Source organism: Myotis myotis, unplaced genomic scaffold, assembly GCF_014108235.1.
Source record: "Myotis myotis isolate mMyoMyo1 unplaced genomic scaffold, mMyoMyo1.p scaffold_m19_p_7, whole genome shotgun sequence".
Lineage (NCBI taxonomy): Eukaryota > Metazoa > Chordata > Mammalia > Chiroptera > Vespertilionidae > Myotis > Myotis myotis.
In genome coordinates, this window is record NW_023416379.1 from 52,208,924 (window position 1) to 52,233,861 (window position 24,938).

At 41.0% G+C, this 24,938-nt stretch overlaps 1 protein-coding gene across 6 annotated transcripts in view; it reads left to right on the forward strand.

Annotated features, from left to right (window-relative positions):
- BACH2 (BTB domain and CNC homolog 2) overlaps nucleotides 1–24,938 on the forward strand; it is a 359,490-nt gene that overhangs the window by 125,277 nt on the left and 209,275 nt on the right. The window contains exon 1 of one of the 6 annotated variants that reach the window (XM_036316334.1): nucleotides 8,977–9,334. The exons of the other annotated variants lie outside the window; for them this stretch is intronic. The gene's annotated coding sequence lies outside the window, so the exon portion shown is untranslated. Of the gene's footprint in view, nucleotides 1–8,976; nucleotides 9,335–24,938 lie in introns of those variants that run through there. 6 annotated transcript variants of the gene reach the window in all.

Below are 24,938 nucleotides of genomic sequence, written 5' to 3' on the forward strand. Positions count from 1 at the left end.
TGCGAAAACTGACAAATGGCAGAAGTAACCAGAAGGACAAAGAGCAGTGGAGGCCTTTAAAGACACAGCAGTGGACTCGGGGTGAAAAGCAGCAGGCACTGTTTCAAAAGGATCCCCGTTAACCTGGAGACGGCAGCTCTGCAGACCAAGAGCAAAGGACCGCGTGCAGCTCGGTTCCCACGAGGGCATGACCATGCTCTTTTACAAGCACATCAGCTGGGGGACAGAGAGTCTATTGTTAAACTATTGTAGTGGCTACCCGCAGGAAGTAGGGTGAATGTCTGGGTTAGTGTCCTGACACCGATGACTTCACAGATCCTATCTGTGCACCAATCGGGGAAGGGTTCAGCAGAGTAAGAGTTATTGCACAAGGCTTGTCAGGAGTGGAGCTTCTAGGGTTAAGGCATCATCCAAGACTTTCAATTTTTGATGCTGTTTATGCTTAGACTTTTCTAAGAGTAAAAAACTGAGGAGAGCAGGTTTTTAAGAACAAATCAAGTTCTCACTGCAAGAAGACAGGAAGGGGTCCTTACCAGACACCTAGTTGGCTGGGGCCTTGACCTTAGACTTCTAAGCCTCCAGAACAGTGAGAAGTAAGTGTTTGTTGTTTAAGCTAAAGAAAAATAAACTTTTGAAAATGTGTAAATCAGTTTAATGGGTTTTTTTCATTGTGAAAAGTAACGTGTATTGAGAAAGGCTCAGACAATCTCTCTCTCTCTTTTTTTAATCACTCATAACCTGAGAGAAAGCCGCTGTTAATATCGTTACGTAGCAGCCACCCCCACGCTGTGCGCCAAGGCGCTCGGGGCACCGCAGCAAAGTCACAAAGTTGCCACAGAGTATTTTCTATCATCAAGGAAAATACATCCCTCCAGCACCTTGTTGGAGCTAGTTCACAGTTTCAACAGTAGGTCATACTCCATTGTTTTTGATGATATCTTTGCAAAAGTGGGTTTTCTGTGATAGCTGAGGTGTGTGTGTGTTAATTTTATATATTTTATTGATTTCAGAGAGGAAGGGAGAGGGGGTGAGAGATAAAAGCATCAATGATGAGAGAGAATCATTGATTGGCTGCCTCCTGCATGCCCCACACTGGGGATCAAGCCCACAACCCAGGCATGCGCCCTGACTGGGAATCGAACTGTGACCTCCTGGTCATAAGTTGGTGCTCAACCACAGAGCCATGCTGGCTGGGCATAGCTGAGTTTTTTTAAATGATTAAAAAGTGAGTACCATGTGCAAACCAATGTGGAAGAGAAAATTAAGGTAACACTGTCCTATCTGATTCCAAAATCTGAAGTATGCATGCCCCCCGGGTACACACATTCTATCAATAAGTTTTGGGGCAGTAATAAGGAAAAAAATAGCAGTTCAAATAGCTACTAAGTCATTAGGACATAAATATTTATTAAGTTGTTTGGACCTACCTACTTAAACAGAACTCTGTTAGATATTTGTTTTGGCCTGGAGCCACTGTCAAAAAATTATGAGACTCTAAGAGCTTCCAGAATCATTTGGGAATCTCTAATATATATTCCTCAGTCTTTATCCTATGTACACTACATATACTTTTTAAGTTAACAATAAAAATATATATATAGAAATCTTCACATTTCGATGAAGATGGGTCTTCCTCATTATTTAAAATATTAATTGCAGTATAGGTTTCCATTGTTTGACTCCATCCTTTTATTAACCAATCCCCTAACGTAAGAGGTTTGGCAAAACTTTACTTTTATAATCAATGGTGTGGCTAGATTTCTAGAAAGAAATTTGCTGGGTCAAAGAGTATGTACATTCTTACACTTCAATGTCCAGAAAGAGAGAGAGCACTCCAAATTGCCCTTTCAAAGAAATCGTGCCAGTTTCTTTCTACCAACAGTTTATAAAGAATACCTTGCCAGAAAGAAGCAAGGCAGTGGAGAACTCCCAACCATCAGAACTGAGATTTGAGAACTGACACAGGTCTCTTCCCCAACCACTGAATAGAATAAGCTCAGTTCCAGGAAGAGAGCTGGGCGAGTGCACCTTGGCCTGGAGCTCTGAGAGCCTCTCCAGGAAAAAGCCTTAGCTGTCAGAGGGAACTGACAGCAACATCCAGGCAGATGCCCACCTAGAGAACGGGAAAACCAGGTGTCAGGAAACTTCTTCAGCCTTTGGTTCACTAACTAGTTTTTCAAAACAACATTGTACTCCCCAGAAAGTCATGCTGCCTCTATGAGGAAGATGCAGCTGAGCCAAATGGAAGTTGACAACAGGATTTTTTTTTTTGAGAGGACAGATTTCAGGGTATGGTGAGGGTCAAATGGGATCCTTGCTGTCCCATGGTCCACAGCACATATATTTTCATCTATCACCATATATGTTTCACATTTTAAACCACTTATAGTTTATGGTATTTTCAATTATAACTTATCAAGAAAAAAAAATATGTGTTTAGGGCCTGATCATGGAGATATAGATATGTGGTATACTTTGGAAATATTTCTATCTTAAGAAAACTCTGGAGTTCTTCAGCTCTCTGGGAGACCAATCTGTATAAACAGACTCATTCCTGAAGTGTCATCAATGGCTAAGAGTTTTTGTAATTTTACATAATAGTAGTGTATATTACTTTTTTTAAAGATGAAGACAGACGGCCAGTGTGGATCAGTGGTTGAGCATCGACGAATGAACCAAGAGTTTAGGGGGCGTACAGGAGGCTGCCAGTTGATCTCACCAATGTTTCTATCTCTCTATCCCTCTCCCATCCTCTTTCTCTAAAAATCAATAAAAACATATTAACGATGAAGACAACATCTACTCTTGGTCTCTGTTTATAAATTTTTTTAACAGTTTTATAAATTTATAGTTTAAATACTCCTATTAAAATAGCGCTCTAGATTAAAGCTGTTTGAAAAATTAGTTCTTAGATAACTAATTCTGAAAAGATGAATGGCTTCTTTTAGACCTTCACATTTTATTTCCTCTTTTCAAATTGAAGTAAAAATTAGGGGGATAAGATGTTAAGCAGGATGAACCTGCTGAAAGCAGAAAATCTGCTGAGAAATTTACTGTAGAAAAATTAAATCTGCATTGTCAACATTCATCACTTTGTTGTTTTTACCTGGTGCCCTCAGTACATAGAATCAAGAAGCTATTTCCCTGACGTCAGAAGTAAAAAGACCACCATGGTGTGTTTGTCAAGCAATTGCAGCAGCATGGAGAGCCGTCCTTCTTTGCGTAGATGGAGACTGTCTGTGCTGTTGGAAGTCTTCGTGTGACTCGCTACTAAGTCCCCACTAGACAATTTTCCCAAAGTCTTTTGTGCATGTGTGTGTCATCTTTAGGTTGTATGAAGAGAGTTGATTGTATGAAGAGAGAGGTGAGCCCCGGCCAGTGTATCTAAGTGGTTAGAGCAGGGGTGGGCAAACTTTTTGACTCGAGGGCCACAATGGGTTCTTAAACTGGACCAGAGGGCCGGAACAAAAGCATGGATGGAGTGTTTGTGTGAACTAATATAAATTCAAAGTAAACATCATTACATAAAAGGGTACGGTCTTTTTTTTTTTAGTCTTATTCATTTCAAACGGGCTGTAGTTTGCCCACGGCTGGGTTAGAGTGTCAGCCTGCGCACTGAAAGGTCGCAGGTTGGATTCCCAGTCAAGGGCATGTAACTGGGTTGGGGCGCATGCGAGAGACAACCAATTAGTTGATATCACTTCCACATCAATGTTTCTCTCCCCCCCCCCCATTCTACTCTGTCTAAAAATCAATAGAAAAAATATCCTCAGATGAGGATTAACAAAACAAAAGAAAGGCACTTCGTTTGTTTATTTTGGTTGTGTGTAGTTTTGCCTTAATTAGTGACTAGTATGCTTAGGAAAATAAGCTTTTCAGGATTTTAGAAGAATTGAAGACCATATCAATTATTTTTACTTGATTAACATGGTTCTCTTTTGTTATTTTTTAAAAACCAACTACATATCTGTTTTCAAAACACAGGACATATTTAAAGATTTGAGACACATGCCAAGAGTAGACTGTTATTGTGTAACCCTCATCTGTCATGCCCAGAGCATTGTTCCTTCAAGATAAAAGGATGAACAGTAGCGATGATGTGTGGATAGTTCCTTAGCCCTCTAGGTTTTAAGTAAAGAATATCAAGATCATTCTTTGTTCCCTTGTTCTAGGAAATTAAAATCCATATTAATGGACAGGTCTAAGGTCTCCCATTTTCATCAGATCTTCACCAAATTCATAAGTTATCTGATAGAAAAGATCATTAGTAACAAATAAATCCAGTGTTTACATTCATTCATTTATTCACCAAACATTTATTGAGCTCTACCAATTCTGGACTCTAGTGATGAACAAGACAGATATGGACACTGCCTTTAAGTTTATGATTGAATCAGGAAGCTTTCTAGAAAGCTGGTGTCTGAAAATCATTGAGGATGTGCTGTAGTGGAGATTCAGGAAATACTTTGAAGTAGCATCCCTGAGCTCAGCCTAGGGCTCAGAGAAGCTTCCCTAAGGAACAACTGGTTGGTCTGGGTCTTAAAGGGTTAGTAGAAGTCAGTGCACTCCTACCGTGAAATTCAAGTAAATTCACCTGGCCAAATGCTCCACTTCTTCCAATACACATATTCAGACCTGTCACTACCACCCAGATGCCAGTTTGTTCCATTGCCTGGCTATATGATGTCTTCAAGTAGTTCTAGACTGATCCATCATGTCTGTGGTTGGCACTGTGGTCTACCCACCACTGCTGGGTTTTCATGTTACCTTTAGCAATGGGAAGGTGAGATTTTAAACATTCTGATTTTTTTTTTTTTTTAGAATAATGTCAACTGATGATACTAAGACCAGGTTGCCTAGATTTGACTTGATTGGTTTTTGAGTTAGCCCTTAAATGACTTTGTAATCAGTTGTGAACCATGCCTAATCATAATACGTTTTATATTCACATATGCAAATAAGCACATGTGTACTTTATTGTTTATATTTATTTTAAAAAATTTAGGAGTTCAACATCTGTGATTTGGGGTAAATCATGAGGGATGGTAGCAGTCTTGCCATCCGGAAGTTATGGTTAACAGTAGCTGTAATTTACCTAACAGGGATTAAATATGTAATGTTTACAAATGCTTGTGTTTTATTAGAAAAATATTATTGTGGTCATTAATAAGATTTTCAAATCATTAGTACTGATCACAGATAAATACATCTACAGAAGAAGTCACATTTCGTACAAATCATGACTCAGATGGCTTGAACTTCTTTTAATCCCAAATTTTTATTATAGGATTTTTGGGGAGCATAGCCCCTTAAAATACCTATTTTGTTTCCTCCCATTTAGGGTGATGGCATCGTCAAAGAGCAGTGTGATAATGTGGCCTTTTCTGGGGAAAACCCCAGAGTGGAAATCCTTCCCTAAGGACCAATAAGCTGTTTGATTGAAAAATCCAGCTTCAGTGTTGTCTCTGTGGGGTTCCTTTGTCTCAAGGGGGACCAACATCTGAAGGACTGTGGTCTAGTCTGGCTGAAAGGGTGGCCTTTTTGAAATGCTGCACAAAAGTATCTAACAAAGAGGTGGTATTTGTCTTAGGTATACTGACTCTATGTATTTGAAAAGTCTGCAGTACACAGTTCCCATGTAGTTTGTTGGTTTTGTTTTTTGTTTTTAGCTTGAGTCCACTCTCCTAATAAAAATAGAGCTATTTTGTAAGGGCTACTTCTAGTACTTGCATCTACATTTTTAAAGAATTCACAGAAAGTAGTCTATAGTGATAACTTGTGCAATGCCCAGATTGTTCCAGAATTGTGTTTTAAATAAATCTTTTTGTGATGGCTGCGTTTCAGCAGCATCACAGGGTTTGGCTCACATGATTCCAACCCCCAACCCTTGATACACACACAACAATGGGGCCCATCGCCCCTTACTTAAAGTACTTGACTTGTTAAATTTGTGTATTTGTCCAATGTGTGTGAGGACTGTCCTTTATGCATTGTCTGTGGCCTCACGCGCACACAGACACTGAATAAATATCTGTAATGACAGGTCCCCTTAAGAGACAACGAATCGCTCTTTTAGGGAGTCGTGTGTTTCTATGGCAACTGCCATTCTAAAACTTTGAATTTTATCCACATGTATTTTGCAGATACCAAAAACAAGCTTATGTTTAATTTAAAGAAGCTTTGTTGAAGAAGGGGAAACTGTAAGCTCATCAGCTGATGTCAAGAGTATGCACACTTTGTTCAAAAGCTCGTAGAAAAAAAATTATGATCCTTTTTGTGCTTGACACTTAACCAAGTGACCAATGTTCCATTCAGATAGCTTTTTATTGTCAGTTTTTTATATTGCTTATGAGAAAGACCTCATATATATGCAGTTTGATTAAATTAAAAAGGAACGTAGTGGGTACTGTGTGTGTGTTTTCGGCCTCTCTCATCTCCCTAGTTTTGTATATAATCATGTCACTAGCTTGTTGAATTAACTGCTTTCATCATCCATTTCCTTTTCTCGGTGTTACTATAGAATCTATGAGCTCTCAGTTACCAGCTACACCTGATCTAGAGGAAATAGGTTATGTCCCTATGTCAAAAGGAGGACCATCTCCATGGTTCAACGCTGTGTGTTTGTTGGCAGTTGGGATTCTGGAAGACACATGGGATGTATTCCTGAGGGATAAAATATATGTAGAAAGACCACTTACTAATTTTGTAGGATAATTTAGACGAAGTAATTTGTATAGCCTGTGGGGTCTGTGTATATGAGTTTTACTTTGCTCTTAGCGGTCTTATTTTGCTTGCAGGATGTTTTGTTTCATATATATATGGGACTCTACGTGGAGCAACTGGAAGTATTCACTTTGAAAGGACACAAATGTATATGTTTGTGTGTATTTTGACTCTCCCTTTCTTCCTGAAACACGGATTCAGTTTTCTTAAAATCATATCAGTTGTGCGGCTGGTGCTGTTTTGCTTCACCCCCATGTGTTAATTGTTCTGTGGCTTGTTTTGTTTACTGTTTTTGCAGACCTGATTCGCCATGGTCCATGCCTTTCATTCCACTACACCACATAGTTGATTTCCCAGTGGGGAAAAGACTGCCTTTTCACCCGGTAATTAGTTATCTCATTCAAAAGGGCCAAGCTTCTCAGAGATGATGTTGTCACACTTTAAATGCCTGCTTTGGAGGATGAGAGCTCATTTAGTTACATGCTCATCCATGTGGTAGAAGAAATGCATGGTTAGTCACCATGGAAATTCTTAAGCATTTGAAGGGCACAGGATGGTTAATTAGACCATTTATACTCAGCTATTGAGAGATTATGAGTTAGCTTATAGTGATAAGAAGCCAGAGTAAGAGGTAATATTTTTCAGCCCCGTGAAGAAGTGGTAGTGTTGTTTATTCCCAAAGTGTATTTTTTCATTTGCTGAGAGAGGACTCTGTGCCGCTTTATCTTAAATAAATTTTGTGTAATCTCTTGCTAAGCAAGCAAGCACATCCCCAAAAAGCACAGAGGTAAACTGAGTCTGCAATCTCACTCTTGTTACCTCCCCGAACACAGGAAGAATGTAAACGCTAGCGTTTCCCCTGAAGGTATGGGAGGGAGGTAAGATTGTCCCTCAGCAGAGCCCCTTCATTCGTATGCTCCCGGGTCTTCCTGCAGCCCCTGCTCAACCTCTCACATCTTGCTACTAACCATCTAGGCCTCTTTACTTATTTTCTTCCTGCCCGGGTCAGTTCCGACTATGTGGCTTCATGGCTCAGCCCAGGCTCCAGGCATATCCATGCCTTGCCTCCTCACCCCCATGGTCTGGCCTTTCTTTCCGTGGGACTCTAAGTGAAGCAACTGGAAGTATTCCCTTTGAAAGGACATGGACGCAGTGGCCATTTAATATGCTCAGAACATCTGTGCACGAAGACGCTTTAGTGTCAAACGATGTGAACTAAAGGTCTAAGATTTTTAAAGTATCTGTTAATATTTTCTTCCATTAGGTAGTACAGCTCATGTGGTCTGGCTCCTATGTACCTCTTCAGCTTCATCTTGCTCCAAACCCACCCCCCGGGCTCTGTCTGGGGACAGTGTTTGAATGTGTTACATTCCCTCTTTCCACTTGGCCCCTCCATGTGCTCCCCCTGTCTGAAATGCTCCTCCGCCCCCCCCCCCCCATTTCAGTAGCTCCAGTGTCCCTTCTCCAGGAGCACCTTTCCTACCCCCGACCCCCACAATCTAACCTAAGGTTCCTTTACTGTGCTCTCACAGCACGGTGTGCCTTTAAAGGGTAGCATTTATTACAGTTTCACGCTTATCTTTGTTTGCATGGTTATTGCATAAATGTCTGTCTCCCCCATCATCCTCTAAGCTTCTCTAGGCAAGCAGCTCCTTATCTTTGTGTTTCCAGTGAGCAGCATGGGAATGGACACACAGCAGGTGCACAGTGACACTCGTTGAGCGACCATCTACAGCTGCCTCTGGCAGCCCTTCCAGTGCCATTAACCCCTTTCTTCCCAGCACACCCTGAGTTGGTTGAAGTATTTACTGACCTCCAGCTGCTTTAGTGCAGCTGGTTCCAGCCCCAGTCCCTGACCCAGGAGGTGGATATTTGGTTGGTCCAATCAAATCAAAATAGATGCAAAGATGGAGAGAACCTGGGTCCTTAATGATGTTGTTGAGCTGCTAATTTAAACCCATCCTGAGACAATGCTACCTCTAGGCAACTCTTTGTATGAGACAATAAATCTTCTTATTTGTCTTGGCCAATGAAGAGTTTTCTGTTTCTGAAAATATCCTGATACAGAATGTCATGAGTGAATGACCACATGAATCAGTGAACAAGTTCATCTCAGGTCTTCACAAGTCCCTTGATAATTCAGTTTTATTTCTCTTCATTTCTATGAAGTATTGGGCTATTAGTGAAGGTGGTAGGCAGTATTGAGCCCAGTGCTAAAATCCAAAATAATTCCTATATGTTTGAAAATTGATTCCTTCCATTAAATGCCACATACCCTAAACTTGAACTCACATTCTTCACCTCTCACCCTTTGGCTCCCCACTGTGTTCACAACTTTTTGGGGCAAGATCTTCTCTCAGGAGGTTGAGAGTCAAGTTGTCATAGCCGGCAATTTCCTGTTTGTGAGCTTGAAGCTGTAGAAGAGTGCGGGCAGGTTCAACAGAACCTGTAGGTGTTTTCAGACGCCGAGCTGATTCATCCCCTTTGGTTGTTAATTCTCCCCAGCTACCGTACCATCTCTTCTCTCTGGATACGCACAGTTTCTCTTTGTGTGGAGATGAGATTCTCAAGACCTGCCCATTCCATGCTTTCCATGCCTTTCTGGGTTTTGGTGAGTTGCATTTTAGGTCCCTCCTTCCCCAATGTTATCGAACAGTTTCTGCAAAGGAGACTTTTGTTTGTTTTTTCTTTCTTTTTAAATGTATTTTTTATTGAATTTATTGGGGTAATATAGGCTAAAAAACTAAGGAGGTTTCAGGTGTACAATTGTATAATACATCATCTATATACTGTATTGGGTGTTCACCACTGCAAGTCAAGTCTCCTATCACCATTTATCCCCCCTTTATATTAATCTTTCTCCCCCACCCCCCTTTCCCTCTGGTAATAGCCATAATGTTGTCTGTGTTTAGGAGGGCTTTTTTATTTGTTTAGGTTTTTTTGCTTAATCCCTTCACCTTTTTCACCCAGCCCTGCAATCCCCCTCTTCTCTGACCGCTGTCAGTCTGTTCTCTATCTATGTGTCTGTTTCTATTTTTTGTTAGCTTATTTTGGTCATTAGATTCCACATATAAGTGAAATCATATGGTCCATGTCTTTGTCTGACTGGCTTATTTCACTTAGCATAATGCTTTCCAGGTGCATGCATGCTGTTGCAAGTGGCAAGATTTCCTTCTTTGTTATGGCTATGTAGTATTCCATTGTGTAAATCTACCACAGCTTTTTTATCCACTCATCTACTGATGGGCTGCTTACAAGCCATGGCTATTGTAAATAATGCTGCAATGAACATAGGGGTGCACATATCCTTTCGAATTAGTGTTTCAGGTTGCTTTGGATGTATTTCCAGACATGGAACTGCTGGGTCATAAGGCAGTTCCATTTTTAATTTTTTGAGGAAACTCTATACTGCTTTTCACCGTGGATGCATCCATCCGCAGTACCACCAACAGCACCTGAGGGTTCCCATGTCTCCACATCCTCGCCAGCACTGGTTTGTTAATTTATTGGTGATAGCCATTCTGACAGGTGTGAGGTAATATCTCATTGTGGTTTTAATTTGAATTTCTCTGATCATTAGTGATTTTGAACATCTTTTCATATGTCTATTGGCCATCATATGTCCTCTTTGGATAAGTGTTTATTTAGGTCCTTTGCCCATTTTTTATTGGATTGTTTGTTTTTTTGGTGTTGAATTGTATAAGTTCTTTATAAATGTTGGATATGAACCTCTTTCCAGATGTACCCTTGGTGAATATGTCCTCCCATTCAAAGAACGCATCTTTTTGTTAGGGCAGAGCTTTGAGTGCGCCCTGCAAACCTAGGCTGTGCGTCTGCTGCCTTTCCTTTTCGCCGACCTCTAGCATAACCTAAGAAACGCAGAGTCTTAAATACATACTCCCCAGAATGCCTGCTTGTTTGGTAGCAGAGACTCCCGAGTTCTCTCATTACTCACTTGCTCTCCCAGCACTTTGGCAGGAAACCACAGGAGGTGGGCAACCAGGCCCCCAACCTGTGGGAGGGTTACCTTTGGCCTTGCCATGGGGGGAAAGCACTAAATTTGTACTTGCTTTCTTAAACCAAGGCAGGGATGAGTCACCTTGGCCCACCACCCTGGCAAGTAACATACTTACCTCCGAGATTCAGAGAACACTCCTAACTGCCTCAAAGGGTTGTTACAAGCTTAGGGTCAGAAAGATAACTATGAAAGCGTTTCTTGTTTCTTTGCCTGGGGAAGCGCTATACAAAAGTATTAATATAAAAGGCTACCAAAGACAAGCCCTTGTGAAGTGTCTTTTCACACTGCTCGGTATCTACCTCACTTTCCCTTCCCACACCCGAATATATGCAGCAGCAGGTCATCAGCTTGGCCCCTCACCTACGGGGAGATCGGTTCCCCTGGAACCTTTGGAGTGAATCACCTGATTCTGATAGCAGACTTCCCTTGCTGACCTCTGAATTGGAATGTGTGGGGGTTTTTTTTTAACTTTGGTTATTTCTATTGAAAAAAAAAAAAATCCTTGTAGTGCTTTGTGTATAGTATTGACAACTCATCACGTCTTGTTCTGACTCAGCCATCATTTTTGCACACCTACTGCGTGCCGCACATTTTTCTAGACATGAGATGCATCTGTGAACAAAGGGGACAAAAATTCCTGCCCTCTGGTAGCTTATATTCGAGTGGAGGGAAACAAAAAAATAAGCAATAAATAAATAAGCAAATTATAGTATGTTAGAAGGTGATAATTGCTATGAAAAAATAGAACAAGGTAAGAGGAGTATCAGTTTGTGGATGAGGAGAGGTTGCAGTTTTAAGTCCAGTGATCAAAGTAAGCCTCCTGTATTTCTGGCCTTTTGCTGTTGTTTGTTGTTGTTACTGAACGTTGTAATGATTTAATATTGCAGGTGAATCATCTGCATAAATTAAATATTGCCTGAAATAAAAGCAGTTCAGCTGAAGGCTAAGTCTGATTGCTAAATGCTTAGAAAAGCATGAGAAGGTGCATGAGCCCTTGTCTGGCACTTTCAGGTTATCTATTGTTAGTTTCCTTTTCCAAAAATAGGACTTATTTTATATAGTCTTCCAATGGAGTATCTCTCTGACACCTACTGCCATGTGCTTTTAGTTAAATGTAACTAGCGGTCTTACAAGACTAAGAGGTTCATCCAAAATGTTTCCTTTAAAAGTTCTAAGAAGTCCCCCCTGGTTGCCTTTCTAGCCCATAACAACAATGGATTTTGCAATCCTGCTGGTGCAGCCATGTAGGAAAACCTCATGTTGTGGGTAATTCTCCTCTTTAAAAACATATTTTGCGTTTTAGTAGTGGTTGTTCAGAGCTGTTGTGTCTTAGGCATGGAGTTTATTATATCCCTATAAATTACAGACCACAGACAACCCCACCCAGAACAGCACTGTGTGTATGATCCTGCACTCCTCCCCTGCTGTGTGACCTGACATATGGTTGAGCCCTCCTTTGAGTTCTGGAGTTTGAGTTTTGTACCTATGTATCCTTTCCCTGGCTGGCTTATCTGCCCTCCCCTTTCCTGCATTCCACCATTATTCTCCCCCGGAAGTAGCTGAACCTTGGGAGGGGCAGTGTGTGGCTCCTCTCATTGTCTGAACCCATAGACTAGACGCTTAGAGGCTCTCAGCAGGCCTCTCCGTGGACTAGACCATGTCAGGGTAACACTTGTTTTGCCTCCTGTCCAGAACTGACTAGTGCAGTGCTATTCAAAAGGTAGACTGGAGTGAGGGCCATCAGAGTGAGTACTTTTTTATTAAAGTATAGTTGACATACAATATTATATTAGTTTTGGGTGCCCAACTCAGTGATTTGACATTTATATACCTTACAGTGATCACCGTGATAAGTCCAATAACCATCTGTCCCGTGCAAAGTTATTACGATATTATTGACTCTATTCCCTGTGCTGTATATTACATCCTGCTGACTTATTTATTTTACAACTGAAAGTTTGTATGTCATTTCCTTTCACCTTTTTCACCCATCTTCCCAACTCCCCTCTGGCAACCATCAGTTTGTTCTCTGTATCTATGAATCTCTGTTTTGTCTTGTTTGTTCATTTGTTTTTTCAGATCCCACATATAATTGATTTCTTATGGTATTTGTTTTTCTCTTATATATTTCACTTAGCATAATACCCTCTAAGTTCATCCACGTTGTCTCAAATGGCAAGATTTCCTTCTTTATGGCTGAGTAATTTCCCATGTGTGTGTATTTGTGTATATATGTGTATACATATATGTGTGTGTGTATATGCTATGCATATGTACATATGTATACATATATACTATACACATGTACATACATTCATCTATTGATGGACACCTGGGTTGCTTCCATATCTTAGATATCTATAATAATGAAAGCATAATATGCTAATTAGACAAGACAGCCAAACAACCTTCCGAACCTCCTTCCGGACGAAGCTGCGGTGGCGGGGGCCAAGGCAGAGGCAGTTAGGGGCGATCAGGCAGGCAGGCGAGTTGTTAGGGGTGATCAGGCAGGCAGGCAGAGGGGTTAGGGGCGATGAGGCAGTCAGGCAAATGAGCAGTTAGGAGCCAGTGGTCCCAGATTGCAAGAGGGTGCAGGCCGGGCTCAGGGATAACCCCCCCACCCCACCCCCATGAATGAATTTTGTGCACCAGGCCTCTAGTTGTAAATAATGTTGCAGAGAACATAGAGGTACATATATATTTTAGAATTAGCGTTTTCTTTTTCTTTGCATAAATACCCAGAGTGGAATTGCTGGGTTGTATAGTAGTTCTATTTTTAAATTCTTTAATTTTTAATTTGTTTTCTGAGGAACCTCCATACTGTTTTCCATAGTGACTGCACCAATCTACAATCACACAAGCAGTGCACAAGGGTTCCCTTTTCTCCATATTCTCACCAACATTTGTTTGTTGATTTTTTTTTATAATAGCCATTCTGACAGGTGTGAGGTGATACCTCATGTGGTTTTGATTTGCATTTCCCTGATGTTTAGTGATTGAGCATTTTCTTATATGTCTGTTCGCCATCTACATGTCTTTTTTAGAGAAATGTCTACCCCGGTTCTCTGCCCATTTTTTAATTTGACTCTTTGTTGTTGTTTTTATGTTGAGTTGTATAAGTTCTTTATATATTTTGGATATTAACCCCTTATTGGATATATTATTTTCAAATAACTTCTCCCATTCAGTAGATTGTCTTTTCATTTTGTTGATGGTTTCCTTCAAACCTTTTAGTTTTGATGTAGTCCCATTTGTTTATTTTTGCTTTTATTGCTCAGAATAAATACATTTTGAGCATCGGCAGATGTCCTTCTATTCCTTACTTGTTGTTTCCTGTCACTCACCTGATTCAGCCTGGAGATCTTGGGAACAAGCCACAAGCCTGGAACACTCAGAGAGAGGGTCTTCCAGAGGGAGTGGGCAGCTACCCTGGCTCATTGCAAGGTCTGGCCTTGGACCTGTCACTCATTATTCTGAATTGTGCTGTGTGCTTCTGTCGCCTCCTGCAATAGAATGATCTTGAGAAAGTCATATACTCTCTCTAGGCCTGTTTCCTCGTCTGTTAAGGGTGATTAGTCTCCAAATAACCTTCAAGATTGCCCTCACTTCTAATGTTCTGATGCTGTTAAGACACTATTTGTTGCCCTTTTCCTAAAAGTTGGCTTTTTTGACGTGGTTGGAATCTTCCACTTCTATCCCTTTAACCTTGTCTAATTCTCCCCATGAATTCATTCTATTCATTTCAATGTCACCTTTCCTCTGTGTGCTTTGTAACCCACATACTCCCATCTTCTGGCGCACGTCTGCCACTGGAACTTGTGACCTGCTCTGCAAAGAGCCCTGGTTGCTTCCTCCTGTGCTCCCCACCCAAAATGCTGCTTTCTCTGAGCAGGGAGTTGAGCTGTTGAGAAAAATATCTTTGTAGTCCAATGTCTTTATCTTAAAAGAGACAGAGAATGGAATAATGTGTTCTTTTTTAGACTCTTCAGGCTCTGATGACCACAATCAAAATAGATCTGTATCTAAGCAGTAAAAAGGTAATATATGTGCATTTTCTTGTAACAGGAGTCCTATCACAAAAGCAGTGTAGACATGAATTGCATAGTCTGTACCATGATTTTTTAAAAATTTGTCATTTGAGCCTTGAGGAGGAGAATATACCCCAGTGGTTAAAAAAGCATTATTTTCTCTAAACTCCATAACATAGAGGAAGTGTTTTTCATTTTCTCAATGCCTTGTGCCTAGGAATTTTGAAATGATAGATTCAGCTGTGGTATTAATAAAGTTCCACAGTAAGAATATCAATGTGGAGAGCGATTCCTATAAATACAGTAAAGTGCCTGGATTTTAAATATAAATTCTTTGTCAGATTGATATTCACTTAATTACCACAAGCTAAAATTTATCTATTAGCATTTCTTTTCTAATTGTTACCAGTGTGATAAACACTTTTCTTTATTTATATAGTACAATTTATTCCAGGACAATGAATAAGGATTTAGTATTGAAACAAATTATAGGAATCAAATATTGCTATTGCTTATTTATTTAGAATATAACTTATTCAACAAAGTTAATTGCACTTTATTTTGAAGAGTGGGTAGTTAGAAATAGGATTATTTGCATTTAATTGGAAAAGAATCTGGATCTTTGAGGTACAATGTCTGGCCCCAAGCCACATAATAAATGAGAGACAAGAACTAGAAGTCACTTCTTTGGTATTTAATTCCTGTCCTTGGCTATCTGAATTGATATGAATATTTTATGTGAAATACTCATATTCCAGAAAATTGTTATTTTAGATATATGTTTAGTAAATATATCTGCCTTTCAAAGACTATTGGAATCAATTCCCCTGTCTTTATATGGGGGCATACTTAATAGTGTATGAATTGATGAGATTACATCGTATTTCTAAAGATTTCCGAGAGAGGTTTCTAACTTCCCTCATTAATCCACTATAGTGGTCGATTAGATTTGATGTCACAACACGCTTTCTTATCTAACTTAAATCTCTTATGCTGTAGCTTAAGTCTGTTTTCTCTCACTCTCTCTAGGATATTAAAAGCAACTAATCACCATTATCCATAATAATATTTGTGAAGTATTCCATCTATTTGAAATGTTAGCACTGTAACTGGCAGTAGGCATAACTCCCAAATATCAGTAAATCTTAACATAGAGAAGATGGACTAGCTTGTAATAAATGTAGATGACATGGCAGTATTTAGTTTTGATGAATGAATAATACTGTGAACTAATGTGACTTAAGCAGACTAAATGAAAAGCATTCATCTATTAGCTCATTCACTTAAATATTCATCAGGCACCTACTTTGTGGTACTGTATTGTGCTATATTCAGAAGTACGAAAAATAAATCATAGAATCAAGACAATTTCATTGCAAGGGATTTTTTAAATAGAATTTATTAAGTGGTATATTAGTTAGAAATGTGAAAATAGAATAGCTTAATCTTAAGAGGATAACTCTACGTCTTATTTAATGACTGTGTGGTATTTACAACCATATCTGGAGGTGGGGCTGAAAAATAGAGTCTAATTATGAGAACATTTTCTCTTTACTTTACAACTGCCCCATTACTAAAATCTGTAATAGGCACCAAATTTTACTATGGGTGGCCCCTGAGCCCTTCATCTGGAAGCCCCTTCTCTCTGGTGTTAATATTGAAGAGGTACCTGTGTCTTCCCGTGTGTATTTGGACATGTGTGAGCACTGGCCAGTGTAGGACAACAAGAGGTTTATCACTGGAAATAAATTACAGACTCGTGAGGCATGAAAATGATATGCCTGGAATGCAGAACAAGGGTTGCCTTCTGCCTGCTTTCTTTATCAGACAGCAGAAAGGAGAAAATGATTTATTCTGGAGCCATTTGACACTGACCAAGCAGTGTATAACAGATAAAATGCTGATTTATTGCTGCAAAGAGAATAATGGCTGTTCTTGCTAAAATGCCATTAATAGTTTTATTGTTTAAAGTGCAAATTACATTCGGCAATTTGTTAGTCCCCTTTTGAGGCGAACTTGAAGTAATTCAGTGTAGGCTTTCAGCTGAAAAAGGACAAAGTAATTAGCAAATCATAAAAGAAGTCATTCACCAAGGTTGGCTCATATATGAATTCTCTGTCTGAACTATAAAGATGTAGAAAAAAAATTGTCTTTAAGAAATACAAAATGATGCACGTATTTGTTTAAAACAGAAATGCCATAAGAAAGTTGATGTTGGCCCTAGTTGGTTTGGCTCAGTGGATAGAGCCTCAGCCTGTGGACTGAAGGGTCCCAGGTTTGGTTTCAGTCAAGGGCACATGCCCGGGTTGCGGCCCGATCCCCAGTAGGGGGTGTGCAGGAGGCAGCCGATCAGTGATTCTCTCTCATTGATGTTTCTATCTCTCCCTCTATCTTCCTCTCTGAAATCAATACAAATATATTTTTTTTTAAAAAAAAGAAGAAAGTTGATGCTGGCACACTCTGTAGAGCTGAGGGTGTGCCTTCCATGGGCGCCTGCTGTTTGCACAAGACATTGTGCTAGTCACCAAAGAGAAAACCAAATCAGAAAAAAACGTAGTTCCTGCCCTTCAGGATCTTACTGTCTGATGGCAGGAATGAGATAATTCAAAATGAATTAAAATATATAACCGGAATAGGATCAGAAGCTCAAGAAAGGTACACATGAAGAGGTTCCAAGGAGAAGATGATATTCAGAAGGTGACATTTGAGGTCACTTTTAAAAGATGCCTAAGATTTCTATAGCAACATTTGGGGCTATAAAGCAATTCCACAATGAAGGGATGTCAGAAAGTGGAAAGATCTGTGCTGATGAACATGGAGTGGGCTCTTTGATGCATAGGTTGTGGCAGCGTGACCATAAATTTCAATTGACCTGGGGTGGTCCCTGCCACCACCTGTTGCCCCAGCGTAATTATTAAGAGTGCCCTCTTCCACTCTTAAGAGTCCCAGTTAAATGGTCAATTATGCAGTGAATGATTGTGGTGGCTATAAAAATGCACCACTCACCTCTCCTGCTTTAGGGAACACAACTGACTGATGTCCCCAGCTGTGGCCCCTCTGGACTCACCGCACTTTGGCCCCATGGCTATGCTTCCCAGGGGCCACTCCCAACCAGCCATCATGCACAGTGAGGGTGCTAAGCTGTGTCCATTCCAGCAAGACAGGGGTCCTCCACTGAGACACTTTGAGGCCAGGACTTCCCATTGGCAGGGCTGAACCTTTCTTAGAAGTGCACGGCATTCGAAGGCGGCCCACTCCCCTTCCTTCCTCCTCTTTCACAGAGAGCCAGGCCTACATCTTGGTCTGCAGACTTTTCCTGCCTACCCCTGCACCTTCCCCAAGAAACCTCTTTACAGATACAACCCCAGGTTAGTGCCTGCTTCTCAGCAGACCTGAACTAATGCAGTGGCCCTAGTTATTGATAAGTCGTAGATAGTAAGAGGATATGACTACAAAGAAAAATTGGGATGATATTGTAGGCAATTTTGAAAATGCCTTTGAAGAATTTGACCTTAATTCAGGAGACTATGAGGCTCCATTGAAGGTTTATCTGTCACAGAATAATCATCAATGATTTGGTCCTGCTGATGATAGAGAAGGAGAGTTGAAACAGGGCAACCAGTTAGAAGGAAGGGCACATCAATTGTCCATTAGGAGCCTAAAGAAGAGTAGTGTATGAGATGACAAACACAGGCACGGGTATGAGAGACACTGCGGGGCGGAGGGGCGGGGGGAGGTTGGTGAGTTTGGATATGGTAGGACAGAGGAATCAGATTATTTAGTCTCTCTGTGCCTCAGTTTCCTCATCTGTGATATGGGAACAGCCACAAGCCCTACATCCCTCATGGAGCCATAGTGAAGATTAAATGAGTCAATACCTTTCAGAAGGTCAGAACGGTGCCTGGCACGGAAGAACTCGTGTTTCAGAATTTGTTTATCTGTTGCTCTCTAGCTGCGTTGTCCTATAGGACTTTCTGCAGTGGCAGAAATGGTTTATATCTGTGCTGTCCGGTGCAATAGCCACTAACCACATGTGGTTATTAGCACCTGAAATGTGAATAGTGTGACTGAGGAACTGTATTTTTAACTTCATTCAATTTAAATTTGAGTAGTCACATGTGGCTAATGGTTACCATTTAGAAGTCGCACCAATTTCTAAAGTACTAAGTAACTGACATGAAGGGGATTGCAAAATTATAGTCTATTCTTTTCTGCAAAACGCTTGGCCCAGCCGGCGTGGCTCAGTAATTGAACGTTGACCTAGGAACCAGGAGGTCACAGTTTGATTCTCGGTCAGGGCACATGCCCGGGTTGTGAGCTCAATCCCCAGTGTGGGGCGTGCAGGCAGCAGCTGATCAATGATTCTTTGTCATCATTAATGTTTCCCTCTCTCCCTCTCTCTCTCTCTCTCTCTCTCCCTCTCTTGTCCTCTCTGAAATCAATAAAAAATATATATATATTTTAAAAAACCTTTTGTACTAATATGACTTACTTTTAAGTAAGCCCATGGGTTTGGTTGCTGACTGATGGTCAAGAATAAACACAGAGAAGATGTGGTCCTAAGCAGACCCCTCTGAGATATTCAGAGCAATAAGAAAGGGACGAGAAGTAATGTTTTTACTAACCCTGCAATAAGACAAGTACTTTAAGGCTTGAAGGAGAGTGATCATGTGTTGGTTTCTGCAAGTAGCTAATAATAGGTGGCTAAGACCTCCCATTTAATAGGATCTAGACTCTCTGCTGTCCATTTCCAAGGCCAAAAGAGAGGAGGTAATTCCGTGCCTGCTATAATGCTCCCTCCAAATAATAGCCAGGATAGCGCTGCTATTACCTAAGGTCACTGTTAATGCTGCCGCTGAGGACTCTGGTAGTTCAAGGACAGCACTAATTGGAACTCTGAGGGATGTATTAGAAGGAAAGGAGCACACGTTTCTTATTATCTGTAAGGGGAAGATAAAAAGGCATTATCTATCAGAAAAAGGATTTTTGAAATATCACTCTTTCCCTTTTCTCTCTTCTCCTGCCATGCTCAGGGTGAGCGGGCCTTCCCAGTTCAATGAATATATCACTGCACAAGGCTAGTTTGGGCCGGGTGTTACTGTGGGCATCCCCCACATTACTGACTCACCAGTTGAGATTTTTGTTGCAATTGAAACTCCAGATGCCTCAGTTGATATGTACCCTGTGTGAATCAAGGTATTTCTCTCAGGAGACAGAACACGGGAGGCAACGTGTAGCGTGGAGTCCACCCTGAGAGCACACCACAGCTCTGTCACGTGGCAGATTTGTGACCAGTGCAAGTGACGTTAAGTTTAGTGTCCTTACTCGTGAAATGGGGAGTACTGGTATCTTCTGAGTTATTTAGAGACTTGCATAAGTTAACATGAGTCTTTTATGTGAAAGTGCTGGAAAATGTTAACTCCCTGCCCCTGCCATATCTCTATCTAGTCTCCTAATTTTAAGTTCCCACTCATTATCGTTCCAAAATCTAGCATGACCCGGTACTCCCTCTCAACTCTGTTGAACCTCTGCGCCCAAATCACACATGCTTCTCACTTCCATTGTGTTGACGTACTCAGCCCGCTGGGGTGCAGCCTTTCACGGCCTCTGTTCCCTCCTTGCCATGACTGCCTCACCTCCTTTCCTGAGCATTTCTGAGGCCAGGACCTTCCTGTTCTGCATGCATTTGGCTCCTTGCCTGTCAAATGAAGGAGGCCACTCAGGGCTGACGGCCCTGCCAGCCCCTGACATTTGGTAGGTTTCTGTACATGAAACCGCCACCTGAGTTTGTTCCTTTTAAAAAATGTTCATTGGTTTTTCTCTTTCACAAAAAGCACCACATTTTTATTAAATATATTTTTTAAAGAAGCAGATAAGGAAAAACTCAAAGCACTCATAATATGACCGCCCCTAGAAACTACTGTGTACATCATGAGAGTACCCTACAATGCTGAGTGTGTGTGTGTGAGACAAAAACTTAATCACTACATTCCCATTTCTTAATAACACCCTTCTTCAGTGTCATAATTTCATACTGTAAATATCCCTACAGCATCATTTCAGGTGTCCTCCTAGAATGCTGTGTGTGAATGGATTATGGTTTATTACTGGACACCTAGGTGGTTTCTGCTTTCCCCCACTATTATAAATAAGGCAGGACATTATAAAGAGAGCATCAGACAGCACCCTCGTGCACATATCTTTTCACACAGCCTTGAAATGCGATTATCAGATTGAAAGCCGTGCACATTTTTAAGGTTTTTGATACCATATTGTCACATCACCCACCAAAAGGATGGATCTCGTTCTTTCCTCCCCTCAGGGCACATGAGGCTTTGACCACTTGGTTCCTGATGGGACCAGTAGAACTACTTGGGGAGGAAAAATGAGAGGGAGAGAAAAAAAAAAATAAAAAAACCAATGCTTTTCCCTACTCATTGATGGATCTGGTTCCATGTCCACTATGTTTTTAAACTCTTAGCATAGGGCAGCTCCCTGGCTCCTGCGGAATTCTTCTTTATTAGCCGCTGGCTGCCTTTGCCCCCTCTAAATTGCCACCTGTAAATCAATGCACTGTTTCTTGGAAGGGTCGGCCCTCTGGGAAGAGCCTTTCTGCACCTGCCTCATCCAACTGGAGAATCTCATCTGCGTCTCTTCCTTTCATCTCGTCTCATTTTGCAACAATATTTTCTCCTTTCTCTGTTATTGGCCTTTTGATTTAATACTTTAATTTGGTATGTAGGTTCATGGTATCACTGTTCTGGATAATTCATGTCATTCTAGACTGAATATTCCGTAACATTTTCTTCAAATACTGTTTTGTGAAAAGATGTCTCACAGACTCAAAGGCTCATCCATTATGTTCATTTTTGAGGAATGAAAAGATAAAAAGCAGAGCGCGTGTGGTAACTACACAACTTGATTCTTTTCCAAATGCTCAGGAGAAAATTGCCTGTTCTTTTTATCCAGCAGGATGAAGACAAGTACAATTTTTATTTTTTCTACTTGACTATGTGGGACACAGATTGTTGCTTCAGTAGATTGATCACAGCACATTTCATAATTGTTAAGGACGTGAACACACACACTCCTCAGAGGAAGAGCCAGTGGGTCTGCCTTGCAGATACGCACACACTCCCTCCTCCAGACAATGGAGCTGCAGTTTGAGTGCCACCCGCCTTGGGCCAGGATTGGGGGCCCAGTGAGCAGCTGAACGGCTCCCTTCGTGTGCGGTTTCAGCAGCTTGTGGGAAGGCTTATGGTATAGTGATGTGACAAGCTGTGAACAGCAGATCAGAGCAAAACATGAGATAATTTAATTGAGGAGCTTGGTGAGAGGACAGCTCTCAAGAGCAGAGAGCGGGGACGTGGCAGAAAGGGCATCTGAGGAAGGGATAAATTATGAAATCGCATTCTGAGGACAGTGTGAAAAGAATGCTTCCTCATTTCTCTGGCAGTTTGGGTCAATTTCCTACCCTCGCATGCTTTGCAAAAAGGGAAATAATTTATTTTTATTACTGCCCCATTCTTGTTAAGGCAATTTTTAATACCTCATAGAGCAAGTCACCCATTTCTATGTAAGGGACTGGCTTCCTCTTTTCTCTACGTTTGGTATTTACTATTTCTGCCTCTACCCCTTTGGGAAAAAATGCTTTTTTTTTTTAAGTAGTGGTGAAAATGTGAGACTGGCGATAAGCTATGGTGTATTTTCTTTGACTTGCATCTTTTGGAGGCTATTGTAGGCCTTTTTATTTCTTCTGTCATTGGCTCTAAATTCTGAAGTGGATTGTATTTTTTAATCTTTATTTTCAAACCACTTTTTCTGAGTTGGTTTTATGCACCATTCCTTCTTATTCATTCTCAGACTGTCTTTATAAGACAAGTGGTGAATTTAACATTACCCAGTCTTTTAGTAAATTGCAACCCTAATATCCATCCTGGGCACTTAAAAAAAAAAAACACACAGAACTCAGAAATGGCTCACTGGGTATATTAAGGCATTTGATTATTCAGGTTGAAATAATGCATCTACTTACTAAATTTTTTCAGTTTTTTTAATTTCTTTCTCTGTTGAGACCAGTTGTCTGTTTAAGTATAGGTGGCCTTCTAGTTTAGAACAAGGTCTTAGCTTGATTATCAGCTTTGGCTTTAGCTCATGGGGTCATTAAGGCCAATTTAGACACTTCTGCCTTTAGAGTTCATTTTAAAGAACTTTCACACCGTGTCAGTGACAGAATCAGTGCCTCTGTTTAGAGCCATCTGCTGGAGTCCTTGAGGGCAGATACCACTAGAAAACAAGGACCATTGCGCATACACACACACACACACACACACACACACACACACACACGGCCATGACCTGGGTCAATACACAATGACTTGGAGTGGAACACGGTGTTATAGCATCACTTCTGTGTTTCTGTGGGTTTGCTTTGGTTGTGCATGGTGATGCGAGAATATTAATTCCAGCTTAGTAAAATTTAACTTCAAACTCACTGTCCCTGAGTTTAATCTTTTAAGAAAAATCCTTCATCTTTCCACTCTTTGGGATTCTCTTTCTGTGCACATACATCTATACATGGAATTTAATGTAAAAATTTTAAAGTAAAAGTTCTCATTTCAAACTCTTATTCAAGTTCAATTTGTTTCTGATTCCACGGTTGACATGCCACAATTGAAAATTTGTTGGATGTCAAAGAGAAGAGGTCTCAAAATGGCTTAGCCAGTCGCTCAAGAACATTGTCATTTCTCCCAGTTTCTCCCCAGCTGCCTTCCACACCTGATCTTATCTTGCTTCAACCCAGGTGTTTTCCCTTTCTGGGCAAATCCCTTCATGTCCTGTTGGAAGATGACATCTTTCTTTCTTGGCGGTACCATTCCTTGCAGCTGAGTGGGTCAAAAGGTCCGAATTAGTCAGAGGGATACTTAATGATGGATTCACATATTTTAATGTGAAAGACTTGACTTAACGGCCTGGCACATCAGTCACATTATGAGAATGTCACTCCCTGCAGTTTTTAAGGATATACCTGCAGAAAGAGACCCTCGAGGGACCTTCAGGGAACCTTGTCCCGCATTTTTTCATCCTTCTGAGGGAGCTTTGTGCATGTTCTAAGTGTCTTGCACTTGAAAAGTTTTCTGTGTGGACTAGTTTTGTAAAAAGCTGACAGTGTGCTACTTCTGTAAACACCTCTCCTCTCCACTCCCTACCCTCACACCTTCCTAAGTTTACCTCCAAATGCTTTATATCACCCAAGCACTTACACAACATTGCAGACATTTTCATCTAAGCTAGTAGCAGTTAATTGTCTATCTTTGTCTGTGTTTCAGCACTTAATGTTATTTTGACAGGGGTTGCATACTCTCTGTCTTCCTGGAATTTTTTAAGTGTTCTGAGTAATTTGAGAAATTCCAAGTATAGATGAGGTGATCTGTTCTCTCCTTTATTGTCTCTTTAAACTTAATTTAAAAATAAAAACATTTCAAGAGGACCCACTGTGTGCCACACAGCATGCTCTGGTCCCTCCTACATACATTGTCTAATTTAGTCTCTTCTTCCCCTGAATCTGCACCTTGAATCACCACTGTAATCTCAGTGTGTGTTGGGAAGGGAAGGGTTTCAGGAGTGGGCAGAGAGGTCATGATCTCTGGGTGGTACGTCCATGTTAAGCAGAGATTTCAGTCTGCAAGGGTACTGCTGCTTCGCTCTGTATTTGTCTGGGGAGTAAAGCTCCTGGTTGGTTATTGGCAGAAGTGCTTTACATCCAGGATGATCTCTGGGAAGTTTCAACATGAGTTGGTTTCTGTTTCCTTTCGAAAGCATGTGTTTGCTCACCTGCATGGAAGGTGAATAGGAGACTCAGCTCGCCAAACGGAGTGTGTCAGGAAGGATTACTGATTTATTTATGCTTGCTTCCAGAATATTTGAAGAAGTTGGCTTTAGTTCTCCCTTCAATGGGGCTTACTCACCCACTCAGTGTCTGCGTCAGCATTTAAATATCTCAGGCCTGTCATTCTGGAAGAGGGGCGTTCCCGGAGGTGCCTTCCCTAACCTGCAGAGGGAAGCCTGCCTGGTTGCAACAGTCCCAGCCAGAATCTCCCTCTCCTGGCCTGATGCCACTTTCTCCTTTGGGGTCAGACCCACGTTTGCTAGCAGCTGCCTGAGCCGTA